Genomic DNA, 22,425 nt, shown 5'->3' with positions numbered 1-22,425 from the left:
CTGATTTTAATGATTTGAACCCTCTCTCTTTATTGATGTGTCTGGATAAAGATTTATCAATTTTATTTTTTCAAAGAAACAGTTCTTCATTTCATTGATCTTTTCTATTCTTTTTTTAGTCTCTATTTTATTTATTTCTGCTCTGATCTTTATGGTTTCTTTCCTTCTACTAACTTGAGTTTTATTTGTTCTTTTTTCCTAGTTGCTTTTTGTGTAAGGTTTAGGTGTGAGGTTTTTTCCCCCCAATTTCTGAGGTAGAAAATTGGGAAATTATAAAGAAATGCAAAAATTATAAAAAATATAAAAGTTAAAATACAAAATTTTTGTATTGCTATTGTTTTTGTCTTTACTGATGAGCTTTTTTCCTTTTGTAATTTCCATGTTTCTCATTGTATCCTTTCTTTTCCACTTAAAGAATTTCCTTTAACATTCTTAGAAAGCTAGTGTAAATTCTTTTGGCTTTTGCTTGTCTGTGAAGCTTTTCACCTCTCCATCAAGTCTAAGAGCCTTGCTGCATAGAGTATTCCTGGTTGTAGGTTCTTCTCTTTCACCACTTGAAATACATCATGCCATTCCCTCCTAGTCTACATTATTTTCCTGAAAAGTCAGCTGATATCCTCATGAGAGTTTCCTTGTATGTAGCTCATCACTTTTCTCTGTTTTTTTGTTTTGTTTTAATTTTTTAGTTTCTTTTGCCTCGACCATGCAGTATGCTGGATATTAGTTTCCTGACCAGGGATCAAACCCAGGCCCTTGCTAGGGAGAGTGTGGCGTCTATGGATTGGACCACCAGGGAAGTCCCACTGCTTACTGCTTTTAATATTCTTTCTTTATCTTTAATTTTTGCCATTTTAGTTACATTGTGTATTACTCTCTGGGTTAATCCTGCTGGGGACTCTCTGATTCCTGGACTTGGATGCCTGATTCCTTTCCCAGGCTAGAGGTTTTCAGCTATTATGTCTTCAGATATGTTCTTAGCCCCTTTCTCTCTTTTCCTTCTGGAACCCCTAGAATGCAAATATTCGTGCACTTGATGTCAGAATTCTTTTAAATTATCCTCATTTCTTTTCCTTTTTTCTGTTCACTGTCAATCATTTCCACTACTATGTGTTTCAGCTCACTGTTCCATTCCTCTGTGTTATTTAGTCCACTTTTGATTCCTTTTAGTGTATTTTTCATTTCAGTTGTTGTATTCTTCATCTCTGTTTGGTTGCTCCTTATATTTTATAACGCCTGGTAAAAACTTTCAACTTCTCTCTTTGTGCATCCATTCTTCTCTTGAGTTCTTTGATCATCTTTGCAATCATTATCCTGATCTCTTTCTAGAGTATATTGCCTATCTCCATTTCACTTAGTTCTTCAGAGGTTTTATCTTGTTCCTCTGTTTGCAACATGCTCCTCTGTCTCCTCACTTTGCGTAACTAGCTATTTTTATTTCTATATATGGTGGGTTAATACATTTCCCAACCTTGGAGAAGTGGCCTTTTGAAGGAGATGTCCTATGTATCCTGCAGCATACTCCCCTTTTATCACCAGAGCGATATGCTCTAGGAGTTCCCCTTCCCTGCCTGTGTGGGCTACATGGGCCCTACTATTGTGGTGGCCTGACTACTACGGGCGGTCTGGTAGGCTTGGTTGGCCCTTGGTCCACTTGACTGGTAGGCTTTGGCTTGTATGGAGGCTGCTGGCTGCTGGTTGGCAGGGCCAGACAGGAGGCGGTTGGCTGCGGAACCCCAGGGACTCCCAGGGCTAGCGCTGGTTCACTGGTATGCAGAGTCAGGGTCCAAGAGACTCCAGGGCTGGTGCCTGCCTTTTGGTGAGTGAAGCCAGGTACATGGACGAGGGCTAGTTCAGTGGAAGGCAGAAATGGGTTTTGGAGCCTGGTTGCAGGGCCCAAGGTCCGAACACTGGTCTTGAGCTGTTGCTAGGTAGAACAGTTTCTGACACAACTGACTCCTGGATGTGGGGTGTCCAAAGCTTGTATTGGCCTCCTGGTGGGTGGGGTGAGGGTCCAGCCAGTCCCAGGGCTGGTGCTAGCCTGCTGGTGGGTGGGCTGTGTTGGTGAGTGGGCTGTGTTGGTGAGTGGGCTGTGTCTGAAGGCTGTGGGGTTGCAGTTGTCCTGCAGCTGGTGTCTACTTACTGGTGAGTGAGACTGGTCTTGAAGCCAGCTTAGGCTTGCTGATGGGTGGGGATAGGACCCAGCGAGTCCTGGACTGGTGCTGGCCTGCTGGTGGGTGGGCTGAGTCTGCAAGCTGTGGGTATTCTGGAATTTTAAATATCTGTCCTTCTATATCACATGCATAATTATATTAGGGTAAAAATTTTAATGCTATCACCATTAGTATTATGTATAAAATTAATAATGTTTTCTTCACTTGTACTTCTCATTCTCCTTATCCTTTTGAAAAGTAATTGGCCTATATCTACATTGTCAGAGCATATAGTACAGCACAGTATAATCTCTCACTCTGAACCCTCATTCAGGGTTAGTATTCGTTCAACAATTAATCATGTATTTAAGTTCACCACCAGATCTAAGGAAAGAGTACATCTATTTTTTTTAAGTTTTCCTCCTTGTGTGTCAGTATGCTCATGGAACAATGAAAGAACAAGGGTTCTAGCTTCACCAGTTAGATATGCTTATGCTCCCAGGATAAGAACTGGGGACAGATGGTCTGCATCAAATGGGAGAAATTCAAGAAAATCCTTTTCTCAATTTCTAGAAATGTGCTCATTCCCTGGGGAAAAATACTGTATCATATGTAGATCAAAAAATATCCGTTCATCTAGAGAACTAATCCTTAATCTACTTATTACTTAATTGCCCCTTTTTTACCTGTATGAAGCACTGAAACATTTTTAAAAGCTACTTTAAGCATTTGTGAAGAAAACAGACAAGTAGTGAGTGTGTTTGCAATAGATAGCCAGTGGGAAGTTGTTGTATAACACAGGCAGCTCAACCTGGTTCTCTGTGACAACCTACAGGAGGTGGGATGGGGTGAGGGGTGGGAGGGAATTTTGAGAGGTAGGGGAATATGTATACTTATAGGTGATTATATACATTTTAAAGCAATTATCCTCCAATTAAAAATAAAAGAAGTGAATGTGTTAACAGTAAGCACATCCTATCAATTTGTAAAACATTTAGCAACACTAGTCAACTAGTCTTATGTATTATCCAAAGTGGACACGTATATAAATGGCAGGGTTTGGAGGTTTATTTAAATAAGAATATTTTTAATTATTAGAATTAGCTTCCATATGTTCAGGTATGACTGGAAAGATCATTGGTAAACAATAGAGTACAATGTACCAAATATTGTTAGAGATGACATTGTTAAAAGCTCTGCTGGATTCTTTTGAATTTGCTTTTAAAACATCAGCATGTATAAAAATAAAACAAAAATGAAAGTGAAAATAATCATGTAAATAGAAATTTAGGATGTGAGCTTTGCTATCAAGTAGATTTGAGTTCCAATGATGTGAAAAGCAGATGTTTAGTAATAATTGTTGAATGAATGAGAGAATAAATCAATCATTCAGTCATTTAATAAATCCAAGTTCTATTACATATAGAGTATGCAACATTGGACATGTTATTCATAAGAATAGCAGAAAAGCTTATAGATGACAGGGACTAGCTCAAAGAATTGGAGTGAAGACAACTGGCAAATTGTATGGAAACATCAAAAAAAAAACAGTCTTGAACATAATAATTGATCAATAAATGTTTCTTTGTCTTTTTCTTAAAGACATCTGGGCTGATTTTAGCAATATACTGTCTAAAATGCTGTCAAATAATAGGTGATTTTAAATAAGGGTATTTATTTATGCATCACCACAGAATTGGATTTTCAACCAGACAAAAGCATTAACTCTATCCAGCACTTAACCTGGAAAAGAGCTTGAAGTTGACCAGACCATAAAGTTGCTTGGATAATTTTTAAACTCTGAGTGGATATCTAGGAAGGCCATTCTTGAGTATCTTGAAATGAAAGATAACCTGGAACTCTTCAAGGAGACTGTTACCAGAAAATTCACCAGAGTAAAGAAAACTTCTTCATGAGATCAGTTTTCTCATTTGAAATGAACATATCACTGAATCAATTTAATTAATGTGTTTTTCTGGAGCTCAGCATTTTTACTTTTTGTATTGAGTGAAATCAGGTCAGTAGAGAAGATTAGTAATGGCAGGTGCATTTTTGGATAGAAAGTGAAGAACATGTTCTAATGCCTTTTCACCAGCCACCATAACCATCTTCTCATCTTGATCCACATCTCAATTAATGGCAATAGAAGCTATCCACTTAGCTCATCCTGAAACCTTGGATTCACTGCTTTCTCCTGTTACTCCTTTACCTGTTGCATCAAATAACTTCTGAAATCACATAAGTTTTATTTGGGTAATGAGTCTGAAATTTATCTTCACTGTCACTCATTTACATTCTTTTTCACTCATTCACAAATATTTATTGAGGGTTTGCTATGTCTTGGACCAAGTGTGAGACATTCATTGTTCCTAATCAGACAAATTGTGCTAACATTGTAACTGGTTCTTCACTTCCCACTTCAGCCTATGATCATGAGATGCCTATGTGCTAAGTCACTTCAGTGGTGTCTGACTCTTTGCGCCCCTATGGACTGTAGCCCGCCAGGCTCCTCTGTCCATGGGGATCCTCCAGGCAAGAATACCGGAGTGGGTATGATCATGAAACAGCTTTGTTCAAAAACCCCTTGTGGTTTCTTTCTTTTCATAAAGTATGACCATATTCTTCAGCTTATCTTTTCAGCTATTTAAAATGCATCCTGGGCATCCTTGGTAGTCCAGTGGTTGAGAGTACATCTGCCAGTGCTAGGGACATGGGTTTGATCCCTGCTTCAGGAGATTCCCACGTGCCACAGGGCAGCTAAGCCCAGGTGCCCCAATTACTGGGCCTGTACTCTAGAGGTGATGCTCTGCAACAAGAGAAGTCCCTGCTCACCAAAATTAGAGAAAGTCTATGTGCACAAATGAAGAGGTAGTGTAGCTAAAAATAAATAAATCTTAAAAAATAAATATATACATAAATAAAGTGCACCCCTAACATCATTTCTAAAACACTTCTCCTATCTCTCCCTTATCTATTCGTTTAATTGTGATGGACAGCATGTGGTTGGTTTCCCAATTCCCAATCATGCCACACATATATTTTCAGATCTCCACGCATGTATATCTTGCGCACTCTTCCTAGAACACTGTTTGAAGGATTCTTGTTTGTTTTCTTTTTCTTTTATGCATGGGATTCTGAACTCATCTTCCAAATCTCAGCCAAAATTTTGCTTCTCTGGGAAGCCCTTCCTGAACATCCAGTCAAAATTTATTCCTCCTTCCATATTCTGTTATCTATCTTCTAATTTGATTCTGAGCCCCTCTGTATCAGGAGCCACATCTTTTTCATGATATTATATTAAAATCCAATATTTAAAAGCTATGAGTTGTGTAAGCAAATGAGCTGAGCTTCCTGTTTATATCAGTGAGTAACCAACTGAACATTTTATTTTAGTTTACTGATTTGAATCAGTATACCTTAAAGTTTAGCACAGTGCCATGGCTCCAAAATGTTGAATTTCAAATTTACAAACATATGAGTAACTGCCCATTCTCTACCTCCAATCTACCCAATAAAATACAGCTGCACAGTCTAGGCACATACACATACAGGGGGAAAATATGTAAATATGGTGTGTGTGTGTGTGTGTGTGTGTGTGTGTATAGAGAGAGACAGACAGAGAGAGAGAAGGTCATTAAAGACTTAAACTTTAAGTTCCATGAGGGCACAGACATATTTGCACATCACATCAAGTAAAATGTTTGCAGTGTAATAGAAAATGAGTATTTGTTGATAAAAAAAATAATTTAATTTCATCCCAAGGACTGAATTTTTTTTTCAGTCTAACTCTGGAGCAACCCAATACTTTATCCTAAAAAAATCTTTCATTGACATTCTTTTTGGTTGCAGCTAGATCAATTCTTGAGTACTTGTTCTTTTGGGAGTAGGGTCACATTTAAGGCACATGTGATTAATCTCATTTGTGTGTAATCTTGCAACCCGAGGGTGTCTTAAGGTTGAAGCAATTCATAAGCATCTGGTACCTCTGGCATTGGTTGCCTCTTTGGTATTGCTCTAATATAGCAGCTTGCAAATCACACAGACTCACCTATGTCCTCAAATGTCCCAATTATAATCTATCATTCTGCCTTGATCTAAAGAAACACTCCCTTCAGATTATGGGAGTAGTCTTCATGCTACATAAAAGTTTATTTTCTTCTTCTAAACGCTACATAAACGTAGATAAATATTTTACTGTGAAAGTAAACTTTTGGTTTTAAATAGAGCTTTGTGGAAACAAAGTTCTTCTGACTCCTACATATTCTACTGCCCTGTTCTATTGATGAACATTTTCAAAATGTGCTCCTCTCAATTTTTAACTCATTGTGCTACATATTTAGTCTCTCATGCAATGGACTTCAGGAGGGCTTCTTAACTGGAGCCTCAATAAAAAGTAACTGGTTTCTTAATTTTTTCTACTTTTCTCATGCCCAGTTTATGCCCTTCACCAAGCTTGTGTGTGTGTGTGTGTGTGTGATTATCTGTATAAATTTTACTTGTAACCTGTTACCTTATTTTAGGGAAGATTTAAGATGTTTAAGGAGATTGTATTTTGGGTATATAAACATGTATAGATATGCATTAATTTCATATCCATTTCACATTTATTTCAATCCTTGTCATTGGCTAACTGGCTTACACTGAGATAAAAATATCTGCCAAATATATGAAGTTCCACATATGTGTGAGATTTCTCTTCCTTTTCTACCAGCACAACTAGTCAATAAGCCAAAACCCCTTTTTATTGATTGAGATCGGAAGATTAGCAGTAACACTGGAGAGGGAATAAGCTGTTCTCTGGTCTTGATAGCCTTGTAAGAATATCATTAACAAGTCTCCTTCTGTGTCAATAGTTTCCTGACATATCAGTAGATTCCTTCAGGGAGAAGATTAGCAAAATTAAGGTTTACTCTCCCACCTTCCTCTTTGAAATACATTTTGTTTTAATTAGTTGATGGAAATGGACTTAGATAATCAGAAGCTAAGGAACAAACAAATAGCATCATGACTTCCAAAGGGCTAGTGCTAAGTTAATGCTCAATTAACACATTTTCTTCAAAAATCTATTGTTAGAGTTTGTAAATATTTAGCTAGGCAAGAATCTCAGTTTCCTCTGGTGGGATGGATTTGATTTCACTCTTGAGATTGAACTAATCTCTGCAAGTAAAATTATAGCCAAAAGTCTTCGAGGACTGAGGCTCTGGGCTATAATAATTATTTTTCTTATTTGATAGCAGCATCTATCTCAACATGATGGCCTTATTCAGTTTTTACACAGAAAGAATTTAAAGATGACAAGCAGTAGAAAAGTGATGTTGCTAGGGAACTCAGCCTGAAGCCACATTTTCTTAGAAAGACTACAACTTCTATTTAGATTGTTTGCTTACTTGATGCGGTGGCTTGTGAGGAGCCCCATCAGAAATCACACAGGTCATTTTTCTGTATCACTTTCCCACTGTCAAAACACTCCTTGTCACTAACCACTCCTTGTCAGTCGGATCCTACTATCTGCAACCCCATGGTCTGTCTGTGGAATTTTCTAGGCAAGAATACTGGAGTGGGTTGCCATTCCCCTTTCCAGGGGATCTCCCCAGCCCAGGGATTGAACCCATGTCTCCTTCATTGCAGACAGATTCTTTACCATCTGAGCTACAGGGAGTTCCCCTGTCACTAATATGGGTTCTCAATTAATGTGCATTGCTGAGTTGACTAAAGTCCACCACTATTCAACATTTTGCCTGGAATCAAATGCAAATGTATTCTTATAGTGTGTATTCCCTATTTTCCCTATTACAGAACTTATTACATACACTATATTAGTGTGTTGAAAGTGAAAGTAGCTCAAGTGTGTCTGACTCTTTGCGACCCCGTGGACTATACAGTCCATGGAATTTTCCAGGCCAGAATACTGGAGTGGGTTAGTTCCCTTCTCCAGGGGATCTTTCCAACCTGAGATTGAACCCATGTCTCCCGCATTGCAGGCAGATTCTTCACCACTGGTCCACCAGAGAAGCCTGTATTAGTGTGTTGATGCCTGTAAATTTCTAGTTCCCCCTCACTTTGATAGTGAGTCAGGAGCATGTATTTCAATCCTTATTACAGATTCAGAGCTATCCAATGGCCTGTCATGTGTAATAATGCCCCCAAAATTTTGGTGAATAAAACAATGATCTTAGAGAACATGATCTTAGAGGTATTTTCCAAGGTCATTAGACTAAGAATGTATTTCAACTTACTTAACATTTCCTTACGTCAATGGCATGTAGCATTTTCAGAACTGGAATTTCTCCCGGCTATAGTCATTTCGTTTAAATTAGGATTTGAAAGAAAGCTTTGAAGCTAGTCACTGACTGCTTTCCCTACCATGTTTGGTGTTAAGAAAGGCAACTGGGTCTTTTTTGTCTGTTTGTTTGATTTCTTTTGAGGTGTGCATGAAAGTTTGTGATGGAGCAATTTCTGAGTATGGTCTTAGTTACCAACTTTTAGCTCTTAAGTAGGTTGCACATATCTAAAAGCCACCGTTTGATCAAAATGTTGTGTTTAATTCCTTGAACTAGCAATGATGTTATCCACATATTTATGTTGACATTTATGTGCAAAGAAATAAAGTACAGAGATACCTAGAAAAATACTGTGTGTGAACAAAAAGGAAAAGGAAACTTTTAAATCTTCAGAATAGAACATTCATTTAACAATGATAATAACAGTAGTTGCTATTTACTAAAAGTTCGTTATGTAGCAGCTGCTTCATATAGTTTATGTTACTTAATCCTCAGAAGAATGCAATAAATTTCATATTATTAATATCAATACTTTTAACAATGATAAAACTAGAGCTGAGAAAGGTTAAATAATGATTCCAAGGCAACACAATTTATGAATCATGAGTGAGATTTAAACTCATATTTGATTCTCGAACTTGTATTTTCAATCACTATATTATCCTGCACTTAATTCCAGGGAATTAAATATCAACTTTTTAAAAGATGCTGAAATGGAATATAACAAGTCAATTTTTATACAGTAAACCAAGGGTTAACTAATAAAATTATATTTGTGCTATGGTGTCCTAACAAAATTCCAAGCATTATATGAGATAAATAGATGATAAACATAGCCAGCTTTAGCACCAGTTATACAGTTTCTCGTGGAAAATTAATTGCACACCTTTTTCTTCCCCACAGTATTTAACTTTTTTTTTTTTTTTTAATCCATTTGCCAAGCTCTGGTTTGGAGCCTGGAATATTAAACTGTCATCTCGCAACCAAAAAAGGACAAGAGTAAAGTGAAAATGGATCTCATCCCAAATAACTAAAAGTTTTTTTGGCATTGTTTAATATTTGGAGGGAAATAAGTGAGCTGTAATATAACAGAGCAGAAAGCTCCTCGCTGTCATGTTTTAACTATTGCTTTTAATCTCAGAATTAAACATAACAGAACAAAGCACATTTCCTACAATCCACAATGAAGAAATATTCAGCCTCACAGTACCATTTTTGGAATCAAGCACACTATCCTTAAGTCTACTCATTTTCCTTTCTAAGTCCTAAGCAGGAGACCTCACATACACAGTTTTTTTTCCCTCAGAGCAGTCATTTTGATTTTTAAAAGAAAGTTTCCTTTGCATTGGAGGGCTCTAGGTGCCTGTTCTGTTGAAATTAAATATTACAGAGTGAAGCAGCTTATAAGGTCTATTATATTTTGGAGAGTGATGTTTTAAAAGATAGAATTTGGAGCAATGTTTCAAAAGATGGGTTTCAGAGAGTTGTAAATAAATATCATCTACATAGAATATGCTTTGCAACCTACTGTAAAGAGATTTTTTCCCCCACCCCTTTAACTGAATTTTTTTAATTTAAAGAAATTGCTGCTGGATAGGAAACTCTGCTGTTTTTGTTGGGTTTTCTTACTTTTTTCTCTTTCGTTTGCGTTTCAAGAAACATTTGCATGAAAATAGTCCTGTTCAACTGAAGTTTTACCTGCTCCTACTCCTGATGGATTGACCACCAGTCATAATTAGCAATGAGAGAGCTTCAAAGGCTGTTAATTCCCCATCCTTTATCTCAGGTTGCTTTCCCTTTATTTCATAAATTCCCTTCCCTCAAACTCAGTGGCAGTCCTTCCTTTTACTGACCCTAGGAAAGCTTCAACTCCCTTTCCTCTTCCTTTGACCTTTGGTCAATAAACTCCCACTACAATTTTGTGAACTTTTCACCTGCAACTGCTAGGCAGCCCTTACTGCCTGGAGTCCCCAGTAGCTGCTGTTTCTAAAGGTGTCTTACTGTAAAAACACACGCTCCCCAGAGTGACGGCAGTTCCATGTTTTCGCTTCACAATGGCACCAGCTAAATCCTAATCATCCTTGGAGAATCAGTGTATCTCCTCTTCAAAAAGCTTTCTTGACCTTTTTCATCTGACAGGTATCCTTGCCTTGTACTACCATAGCATCCTATACTACCACTGTCATAACACTCCTTGGATGGTTGCAATTGTTTAATTGTCTAGAAACTCCATGAAAGTGAGGACATCAATTTTGTCTATATCCTCAACCTCCTAACATAGTTTCACACTTAATAGCTGTTCATTAAACATTTATGAGTGAGTGATGCTCAGCTACTCTCTGTGTAACACTGTGGGGCTTTGTTGCGCGAGTCCACCATAGGCAGAGAAGGTGGTGCAACCTTTGCAAGTAGTTATTTGCATTTTTTGGAGTGAATGAGCCTGGGATATCCACGTGCTCCACAATCAGTTGAGGAGGTGTGCAGGTGGAGAGGTGGGGGTAGGTATCTTTGAAGAATAAACATCAAGAATAAAGGCACAGAGGTAGGCAAATGAGAAAGAACATATGAGAGGGTCCGATGTGGCTTCTAGGCCAAATCAGTACTTCACTATTTCCACCTTCCCTGCCAGTCCCAGGCTATGGGAGTCTCCAAGTTTTGTCTCAAATGACCTTTATTTTATAATGCTTTTCATGTTCCCTAGAAAGCTATATTCTTCAGGTCCCTTTAGAATTTTGTACTTTTAAAAATGAAACTATTTTGAATTGTAGTTATTTGTGTGCACAGAGTAATATCTCACCTGCTCAACCACATACTCTATGAAAGGAAAGTGTATTCTTTACTTATTCCTGAATCTTCTGCCTAACATAGAAATTAGCACATAGGAAGTATACAGTATTATTATTTTTATCTTTATCATTATTATTTTACTCTTTAGGGTGAAATTGAAAGTGAAAGTCGCTCAGTCGTGTCTGACTCTGCAACCCCATGGAATTCTCTAGGCCAGAGTACTGCAGTGGATAGCCATTCCCTTTTCCAGGGGATCTTCCCAACCCAGGGATCGAACCCAGGCCTCCCCCATTGCAGGCAGATTCTTTACCAGCTGAGCCATCAGGGAAGCCCAAGAATACTGGAGTGGGTAGCCTATCCCTTCTCCAGGGGATCTTCCCAACCCAGGAAATGAACCAGAGTCTCCTGCATTGTAGGTAGATTCTTTATCAGCTGAGCTACCCGGGAAGCCCTCTTTAGGGTGAGTATCTTTAGTAATAATACATGGTATAAAGCTCCATTGTTTGAGTGCTGTTTACATAACATCCTAGTTGAGCTATTTGGTTTTACTGACTAATATATCTAGCCATTGGTAGTTTTTCTGTAGAGCTTGAAGTTTAGATATGGCAAAAAGCAAAGTGATATTTTTTATAACTTTTAAATCCACAAGAATTTTGACTATCAAAGTAGAAGGGAAAACTATCATTTGAATTAGAAATTAAAAACTTTAATTATAGACATAAATTTGTGTTCCTTCTTGTTTTGCTATTTCTGCCAATTGGCAGGAGCTGAGGTAATCATGAAGTAGACTTGAAATATTGAAAGCACCAGTTCCAATCCCACTGCTGGGCATATATCCAGACAAAATTCTAATTTGAAAAGATACATGGATCCCTATGTTCACAGCAGCACTATTTAAAATAGCCAAGACATGGAAACAACCTAAGTGTCCATCACCAGAAAAGTGGATAAAGAAGATGTAGTATATTTATATAATGGAATATTATACTGTCATTAGACAGAATGAAAGAATGCCATTTGCAGCAACATGGGTGGGCCTAAAAATTATTCCATTAAGTGAAGTAAATCATAAAGAGAAAGACAAATACCATATGATATCACTTATGTGGAATCTGAAGTGTGTTAATTGCTCAGTCATATCCGACTCTTTGGGACCCCATGGATGGTAGCCCACCAGGCTCCTCTGTCCATGGAATTCTCCAGGCAAGAATACTGGCGTGAGTTGCCATTCCCTTCTCCAGAGAATCTTCCCAATTCAGGGATCAAACCCAGGTCTCCTGCACTGCAGGCGATTCTTTCCTGTCTGAGCCACCAGGGAAGCCCAGAATCTAGAATATGACACAAATGAACTTATCTACAAAACAGAAAGAGACTCACAGACACAGAGAACAGACTTGTGGTTGCCAAGAGAGTAGCAGTGGAGGGATGGATTAGGAGTTCAGGATTAGCAGATGCAAACTATTATATATAGAATAAACAATAAGATCCTATTGTATAGCACAGGGAACTATATTCAATATTCTGTAATATAATATGAAAAAGACAATACGTATATAATGGAATCACTTTGCTCTACTGTAGAAATTGACACAATCTTATAAATCAACTATATTCTAATGAAATAAATTAAAAAAAAAGAAAGCACCAGCGATTCTCGAAATAGTGTATCTAACTGTGCCTTTGGCTCTATGCTGGCCAGTGTCCTATACTGCAGATGAAAGAGAAGCTCAAAAATCCAGGAGATTTCTGTTTCTGTTTATTTGCTGTGTGACCTTGGGTAAGTCAGTTTTTTAAGCAGATCTTACTTCCAAATTTTTTAAACAATGCAGTTCAACTAAATGGCTAAGATCCCTTCTAACATCACATTTCTAGGATTTTTGAAATTTTAAGAAAACCAAGGAAAGAGATCATTAACATACAGCTTATTATTTTCACATGCACTTGAGCTAGCCTTACGGCAGAGAGACCTATTATTGCTGAGCTTTCTATAACATAAAAAGCAAGAAAATTCACAGGCATTATTTGCCTCTAACCCTCTGCTTTATTCCACTGGGTAAAGTCTGGAGGTTGCATATATTGCCCAGAAATGGCAATAGAGGTGAGAGTCAAAAGTCTCAGGAAGCTCTTCCTTCTTTCAAAAAGCCAATAGATTCAATTGTAATTTTCAGCATATTTTAAAAACTCCATGTTAATCCCTTATTTAGCTAATAACCATATCCTTTTACTAGAAGGAGAATCTAAAGGATTTATAATTTGTTTGGATTTCTAATACTATCATTTATCTCTTCATTTCTAAATGTGCTGAATGATATTAATTTGGGGGGAGTGGAGTGGCAATATGAAATGATTTTGCTCTAAAACTTGTAAGACATCCTTTCAGATAACTGAAGACACCAAAGAAGGCTACAAGGCTATACAAATAGAAATAAAAATCCACTATGAATCTTCAGCTTAGAGAAGAACATTTAAGCACTGAAGGAGACTGAACCAGCAGAGGGGCATATAGAGAAAGAAACTGCAGGAGAGACGAGTTAGTGGTAGTTTTCTTTTCCTAAAATTTTGAAAATCTACAGATTGAACTTTTATTTTGCAAAGTAACCTGATCTTATTGAGTTTTTAAAATAAAGTATCACATTTTAAATAATTTTAAAATTTAGAGATTTTGGAAAACTTCAAATTTGAATTTTGTTAAGTGGAACTGAATTTTAAATATATATTTAAATCCATGTGTAATTACTGATACAGAAAGAATGTTAACATTTTTTATATCAGAGATTAAATACTTAATTCACAGTTACTAATTTAATTTCATATTTACATCAATTTGTATAGACCTCTTATCTCAACTCATAAACTACTCCATTTCCATGTTTGAAAGAAAGACTTCCATCCAGTAACTCTTATCTGTTAATTCTCCCCATAAACTTCCAGAAAGTGTCTTTTATGACACCTATGTAAAACTATTCAGTTAATCACCAATATGATTCTAATAGACAATTCTCCAAAGTTTAGCTTCATTTTTCTACAAAAGCATTTGCTCTGTAAATATTCAATGCAAAATTAGTCAAAGTTGTTATAATTTGTTATATAATTTTACTTAAATCCAAGAACGGCTTTTCTCTTGTATAGCTTTCTAGCTTGTGTCAATAAAATTATATACAAGAAGCAAAAAACAACTTTGGCATCAGAGTTCTTGATTCTGAACTTTGACTTAAAGACCTGATTAATCTTAACTCTCACTTATCTATCCTGAAAGGACTCAAAGTCACATCCTCAGAGAATACATTTCTTCTTGAGAAACCTTGGGATAAAAGAGAATTTATGATATTACAGCAAGAAGTTACATATGCAAGAAATCAGGGTAAGACCAAGTGAAACAGTGTACACCAGAGCTTGAGATGCATGAAAACTTCCAGAGAGTGTCTTTGTGAGCAGAAATTTCTTTGGAGGCAGAAGATTTCAAGGCCTGAAAGACACAGGCTTCATTTCTACCAGGTCCAGAGAACTAATCACAGTTGGGAAAAGACATTCTTATTTTCAACCACAAGATTGCTCTTCATTCCTGCAGAACAGCAAGGAAAGTGAAACTGGAAGCAAGCCAGACGCTTTGCTGGTTTTTCTCTGGGTGTGAATTTGTTCACATAGCTCTCAGTTCAGAACATAATGTTATGTTCTGGAAACGCCACGGTGTATTGTTAGGGGATGTGATGTCACCCCGAGGAACGTTCATTTCACAAAAGGAATTTCAGTTGCTCATGTGCAACTAGATACCACGTGTGTGCACAATAAACAGCGACACACACACACACACACACAATTTATGTATATTCCCTGAACTTCAGATCTACTCAAACAGTTGAAAGGAAAAAATGTCATTTTCAAAAGCCATCAAAGCTAGAATGCTAAATAGCTTCATTTTTCATTTAGAGGCAGAATTTCTCTGAGACCTGATTTACCTCTAGAATAGGAGAGAAGGGTATAGATTAGTCCCTGTAAATTTTTCTTCCTACTATATTATTCAGATTACTCATTTGAAGGAATGTCTCTATATTTGCAACAAGGCTTGCATTTCTGAGCTCAGAGTATGACATACACTGTTTTGTCAAAAGTAATTGAAACATGAGGCAAAGTCCTATTTTTTTAAATGCCTGTTGCATTTGTTCATGTTTTATTAATGTCTCTTGACTTATAGATAACAGAGTCTCAGCAGCATACTTTACATGGTTGCCTGTGGGGCAATTTGCTCCTCTTGCACCTTCAGAGAGTTGAGGTGTGGAGGAAGTGAAGCTGAGTGCAAAGCAATAAAACTTAACACCCTGACATGAAGTGACTGGACTCCTTTGTGGCATCCTGATGCCATTTCATGCCTATTGGCTTATTCTTTCCAGCTGAGTTGCCAATTATTCCCAGGATGGACATTTTTATGTCTTTCATAATTTTTCATGGGCTTCCCAGGTGGCGCTAGTGGTAAAGAACCCGCCTGCCAATGCAGGAGACAGAAGAGACGTGGGTTCGATACCTGGGTTGGGAAGATCCCCTGGAGGAGGAAAAGGCAACCCATTCTAGTATTCTTGCCTGAAGAATCTCATGGACAGAAGAGCCTGGCAGGCTACAGACTGGACTCCTTTGTAGCATCCTGAGGCCATTTCATGCCTTTTGGCTTATTCTTTCCAGCTGAGTTGCAAATTATTCCTGAGATGGACATTTTTATGTCTTTCATAATTTTTCATAGCACTCAGGATATCTATGCACATAGCAGGCATTAGAGTATATTCTTAATAATTAAGGGCATCATTTCAGTGTTGAAAATAGTGTATGTTCTAGTCCAACAGCCATGGAAGGCTGAACATTCTTTTGGCTGTTTGGCTGTCTCCTGCTAAGAAAGTTTCAGGGAATTCATGGGCCTGCCATACGGTATATGGTTCTGAGCCATGAGATGGGTTGAATTACCTTTGGACTGCCAGCTCTAGAACTTGGGTAGCATCCTAGGTAGTGCTAGTAACAATCTGACAATTTTTGTTTCAAAACAATCATTTCGAAACACATTTTTACCAATACTTCATGAAGTATCTTGAAGAAATAATAAATTTTTTGTTCCCATTTTGAAAGCAAAGGGACTGCTGATTGACTTTGATGATTGGGCACGTCTTTAGCTCTGGGCATTTCCTCAAGTTATCTTCACTTTAGTCTCTCCCCTTTCTCTGACCTGGGTTACCAGAGGTTACAACGACAGTGTAGGGAGGGCACTTACCTGGGCAACTGGCTGAATGGAGGAGAAAAGAAAAAAATGTAATTTGTACATAGGAATGCGGTGAGGGGCTTGAGAAGATTATTCATAAGTGGCATTGAGGAAATATTTTCAGTGAATCTTAACAATATCTTTGAGAAGCACAGCAAAAAAGTAGAGTCTTCTGTTTTTTAATGTGAAAGTCGCTCAGTTCAGTTCAGTTCAGTCGCTCAGTCGTGCCCAACTCTGTGACCCCATGAGCTGCAGCAGGCCAGGCCTCCCTCTCCATCACCAACTCCTGGAGTCCACCCAAACTCATGTCCATTGAGTTGGTGATGCCATCCAACCATCTCATCCTCTGTCGTCCCCTTCTCCTCCTGCTCTCAATCTTTCCCAGCACCTGGGTCTTTTCAAATGAGTCAGCTCTTTGCATCAGGTAGCCAAAATATTGGAGTTTCAGCTTCAGCATCAGTCCTTCCAATGAACACCCAGGAATGATCTCCTTTAGGATGGACTGGTTGGATCTCCTTGCAGTCCAAGGGACTCTCAAGAGTCTTCTCCAACACCACAGTTCAAAAGCATCAATTCTTTGGCGCTCAGCTTTCTTTATAGTCCAACTCTCACATCCATACATGACCACTGGAAAAACCATAGCCTTGGCTAGACGGACCTTTGTTGGCCAAGTAATGTCTCTGCTTTTTAATATGTTATCTAGGTTGGTCATAACCTTCTTTCCAAGGAGTAAGTGTCTTTTAATTTCATGACTGCAATCACAATCAGCAGTGATTTTGGAGCCCCCCAAAACAGTCTCTCACTGTTTCCACTGTTTCCCCATCTATTTGCCATGTGACCCCATGGACAATACAGTCCATAGAATTCTCCAGGCCAGAATACTGGAGTGGCTAGCCTTTCCCTTCTCCAGGGGATCTTTACTACCAGGGATTGAACCCAGGTCTCCTGCATTGCAGGCAGATTCTTCTTTACCAGCTGAGCCACAAGCGAAGCCCGGTTTTTTAGTGTAAATTCAGGATATTTATTCTGAGGTGACTCATAAACTTCACCACTCCACAAAATCCCTTTTGATATTTTCTTTATTTTTGTAGTGTCACCAGTTTTTAGATTAAAATGTCATAAAATACTGACTTTGCAGTTCCTCAGTTGAATATTTTGGCTATTGTTCTTTTGGAATATAACCTGAAAAATCCTGCAGAATCTCACTTGGTTGAATAGTACAGTTAAAGATAATTTAGGAATATAACAAATCAGTTGTTTTTATCCATCACTATGGACACCTCAACTGGTAGACATAATCAGTTCATCAACTAACTGGGGTGCCTGTCTTCTGCACAGCTAGAAGTGTTATTCTGAAAGGCTTTTATTTTGTATTTTAAATTTATTTTATTGTTTATTTGGCTGTGTCGGGTCTCAATTGCGGCATGAGAGGTCTTTTAGTTGTGGCATGTGAACTGTTAGTTGTTGCTTGTGGGATCTAGTTTCTGACCAGGCATCGAACCTGGGCCCCCTACATTGGAAGCAAGGAGTCTTAGTGAATGGACCACCAGAGAAGTCTTTGTAAGGCTTTTAAATCTCCTTTTTGTCATATATTAGTGAAAAGGAAAATCACAGGAGTGTCATTTTTAGAAGGCGTTGGGGCTATAGCTTTGCCAATTTGTTATGTTGATTCAGGACAAATTCTTAAAAATTAATTTACCGCTTCCTCTTCCAAAAACTGATACCAGGTTTAATTTATATGGGATTCCTTTTATATCTTGGGGCCAGCATACTTTAGCTGCAAAAAAGAGGATCTAAGTTCCCTGGGGATATTTGGGGGACAGTTCTGAAGGTGTTGGTTTGTAAACTTCCTAGGAGGAATTTTGGCATTGCTGTATACACCAGTGACTTTTAAAATTTAGTGTGGATCAGAATGACCTGAAGGACTTATCAAAACACAGATCACCTCAATGCCAGAGTTTCTGATTCAGAAGGTAAAATGCAAATAAGCTGTATTTTAGCAAGTTCCTATGCAATGCTGCTGGTTTGGGGACTCCACAGTGTAAGAACGTCAAGTCTAGAATATATCCTAGACCCACTAGAAATCCCCCAAACCTACTGGCAGAGCTGCAAAAGTTAAAGAATGATGGAGTTAAACAGGATGGAGAGAAACAGACATTTTGGGTTGATTGGTCAGGCCACACACAGAAATGGAGGAAACTACGAAATCTGGAGACCTTTCTCTTTGCTACTGGGATTTATCTCTGCTTAGCTCCGTAAAAGAAGCAAACTGACATTTATATGATGGCAAACTGTAAGGTACCTGCTGCCAGCAGGAGCAGTTCAGACTACCCACTGTTATTTTTAAATGTTTCAGACATCCTGGGAGCAAGTGCAAAAAAGACTCATGATCTAAACAATATGAGGGAGAGAATTCCAGATAGAACACTTCAAACAAGACATTCCTTTCTACTAAAGCAGATCTGAAGACACAGTGTAAAGCAGAAGCAACTACTTTAGAAAGAAAAAAAATACATAAAGAGCCTTTTTGTGAATATTTCCAGACCTAAATATCCTTACCACTATTTACCAGTGCAGTTGAAATGCAGGTTATTTCATTTAGGAACATTTTTTACTCATCAAGAAAAGGTAAGAAAAACTGGGTACAACATGTGGGTTTCATAAAATGTACTTTTGTTCAAAACATGTAAATGATTTGTCCCCATCCCCATAGGCCTTTAACAAACAAGGGTGAGGGTCATTGTGCCCAAGGTAAGGTACACATACAAACATTTTGATTGTATTTTCTGGATACCAGAAGTCCGAAAAGAGAAGTCTGATTTACAGTCAACAGTTTCCACAAGTGACCCTTGGCAGAAAGGGGCTGCTTTTTCAGCTGGCGCTGTTGTTGAAGCTCAGAGGAATAGCTCATCTGTCTCTATTTCAGGCGTCTGGCAAATGGAGAACTGTTTCAGCATTCTCCATCCCACTAAACACTTTCAGATGACTTCTACATTCTGGAGCATCTGCTGGTTATCTCATTTCTCTCATTTTGGATTATTTTCCCTGTTGTGTTTTGAAAAGACTCCCTCTCTAACTTTTGTTTTCTAAGTACACTATTGTTGCTGTTGTCATTTTGGGAGAAAACTACAGATGTGTTTGGTATTACCCCATGAGATAGGCTACACCTGTGGATAATCTGAAACCAGAAATGGTAATTAAAAAAAAAGAAACAAAAAATAAATAAATAAAAGTCCAGCTGAATCACGATTATAAAATATGTTCAGGAAGTGATTCATGGACTAAAAGTAAACACTCATCAATAATTTTAGGATCTTTTTTTGAAAGTTCTTATAAACAACACAGTACTCAAATAAATTCTTTACACATGTTGCTATTATAGGTGATGCATATATATAATACAAACATTATTCATAACTTATTATTATAAATTAATCCACTCATTCTTATCCTTACTGTTGCTTTGCCAGGTACTGTGTTCTGCTTTATGCTTGTAAAATATCAAAACAGCCAAATACTCTTCCTGTGGGAATTTTTCTTCATTTCCATAAAATACAGACACATATAACTCTTAATATATTTATTCCAGCTTCCTCATTTGCTTTGAGCACATGAATGATGTTTCGCATATATTGAGGGTTGTCTTACTCCAGTTAATTAGATATATGGGGCACTTATACTTGAATATTAATGTATTTATTTAAAAGCAGGGTGACTAGTGCCATTAAAATTGTAATTTGAATTGGTTAGTGTCCAATGAACATTACTTGATACGTTCTCTTAATTAGACAACAAGGATGAGTATTCTATTTGCAATCATTTCCTTCAAAAACAGAAAGAACAATGGGCATGTGATTTCACTAATAGTCTTGTTTTCTTAATTTTTTGAGATCTTAAAGAAAAGATGAAAGGAAAACATCAAAAGATCACAACATACAATATTAAAGACATACCGCTAGTTTTATCTGTTCCATTATTTCTGAAAGAAACAAAATATTTACAAATTTAGCCAAAGTCTTCTACAACCACTCCCCGCTATTCTATCACTTGTTCTCCCTTCTCAAAGACAACTGTGCCCTCATAAAAGAGTCCAGAGAAGGATGAATTGAGAGAGTGGCACTGCCATGTATACACTACCATGTGTAAAATAGCTAGCTAGTGGGAAGCTGCTGTGTAACAGAGAGCTCAGTTTGGTACTTTGGGATAACCTAGAGGGGCGGGGCTTCCCGGGTGGCTCAGATGGTAAAGTAAAGCACCTGCCTTGCAATGCGGAAGACAGGGTTCCATCCCTGGGTTAGGAAGATCCCCTGGAGAAGGAGATGGCAACCCACTCCAGTACTCTTGCCTGGAAAATCCCATGAACAGAAGAGCCTAGTAAACCACAGTCCATGGGGTCGCAAAGAGTCGGACACAACTGAGTGACTTCACTTTCTTTCTTTAGAGGGGTGGGATTGGGCGAGGGTGGGAGGGGGACTTAAGAAGGAGGGGATTTGTATACTTATAGCTGATTCATGTTGTTGTACAGCAGAAATTAACACAATGCTGTAAAGCAATTATCGCCCAATTAGAAAAAAAAAGGCCAGATAGAAATCCCTGGCTCCTTCCACCATATGAAGATAAAATGAGAAGTTTGGGACCCAAAAGAGGGTTCTCACAGAATCATGGTGGCATCCTGTTCTTGAACTTTCAGATTCCAGAAATATGAGAAATAAAGTTCTGCTATTTGTAAGTCACCAAATCTGTAGTATTTTGTCATAGTAGCCTCAACAGATTAAGACACGTAGCTTTTTTTATCTTTGCAGTAGTTAGCAAAAGATAAGGCAATGATGACAGAGAACACTTTTCTCAGCTTTCCTTGTGATCGTCCACCGGATGCAGAGATTAATTTGAGGAGTTGGATTGTTGCTTGGACACAGATCAAAGGACAAAGGATGAAGTCCAGGGACATAACGGTGTTGTCAGGGAAACAAAACCATTATGTTCTTTGTGCAAATTAGGCAAAGATGAATTTTAGCAGTAGTTTGATAAAACATTTTTGCCATCTTCAGAAGAGGGGTTGGGTTAAGATACTGACATCATCTCCTGCTTAGAGAAATACTGATTTCTGCCCTTTGTTTCACAAGATGCCTACATTGACGGCAACCTCTATTTCTGTATAAGACAGAAATATAAAAGACTAAAGGGAGGTCAATTGTCCTTGCCATGTTTCAGAGAAAGAACAGATTATATTTCTTTGTTGCTGCCAAATATTGTCTATAGCAAAAATATCATAGCTTACACCTAGCCTAACAAAAAAGAGCTCCTATGTTTCTTAATACTCTATTTCTTAGTCATTACTCTTATTTCATGAGTATTTTTAAGGTATTAATACTTTTGCTAAATATGATATACTAGTTTCAGTTCACCTAGTGGAACCCCTCACACAGAGGCTGAATTATCTGGAGGTTTTTGTGATTGTAACTGCTTGGCCAATAGACTTTCAGTCTCCCAATATCTCAATATCTGCCTTACTATTGAGAGTTGCATGAGTGATGTCAAAAAGAAATAGAAAAAGAAAAAGGAGGTTTATAGCAATATATTAGGAATAAAAAACAAATGCCTCGTACTACAAACACCACAAACAATGATCTACCTTGTCATTTTTGGAAAATCAAAACTGAAAAAAAAAGTATGTTTTATTATTTCTTCTATGAATAAAGCATATGGTTAAAAGATTTCTTTTGACTACTCATTTATGTTACCTGTAAAGAAAATGACTTAAACTTTATTTATATGTATTTATATAGTCCTGTATTGTGCTCTAACATCCCCAAAAGCAAGAAAATAGCTTGTCAACAGGCTGTAGGTGCACAGCCAATTTACATTAGAAAAATGACATTGTGCATATTTGATGACAATTCTGAGTCTATAATTTATTGGTATATTCTAAAGATGTATTTATGTTTATGAATTAAAGAGACTTAAACAG

General features: G+C 37.6%; 1 protein-coding gene and 1 long non-coding RNA gene across 4 annotated transcripts in view; one reads left to right on the top strand and one right to left on the bottom strand.

Moving 5' to 3' along the window:
* LOC145509640 (uncharacterized) overlaps positions 1-22,425 on the bottom strand; it is a 596,722-nt gene that overhangs the window by 257,052 nt on the left and 317,245 nt on the right. The gene's annotated exons all lie outside the window — the stretch shown is intronic.
* On the top strand, positions 1,734-22,171 carry LOC145509113 (uncharacterized). Its single transcript, XR_014055862.1, has 3 exons — positions 1,734-1,816; positions 18,814-19,085; positions 21,260-22,171. It is a non-coding gene; the product is annotated as an uncharacterized LOC145509113 (long non-coding RNA).

The sequence above is a fragment of the Giraffa tippelskirchi genome, chromosome 6 (assembly GCF_054371585.1).
Source record: "Giraffa tippelskirchi isolate mGirTip1 chromosome 6, T2T-mGirTip1v1.2.pri, whole genome shotgun sequence".
NCBI classification, from domain to species: Eukaryota; Metazoa; Chordata; class Mammalia; order Artiodactyla; family Giraffidae; genus Giraffa; species Giraffa tippelskirchi.
The sequence above is the reverse complement of the archived record's forward strand: the minus strand, read 5'-3'. Positions and strand labels throughout refer to the sequence as shown.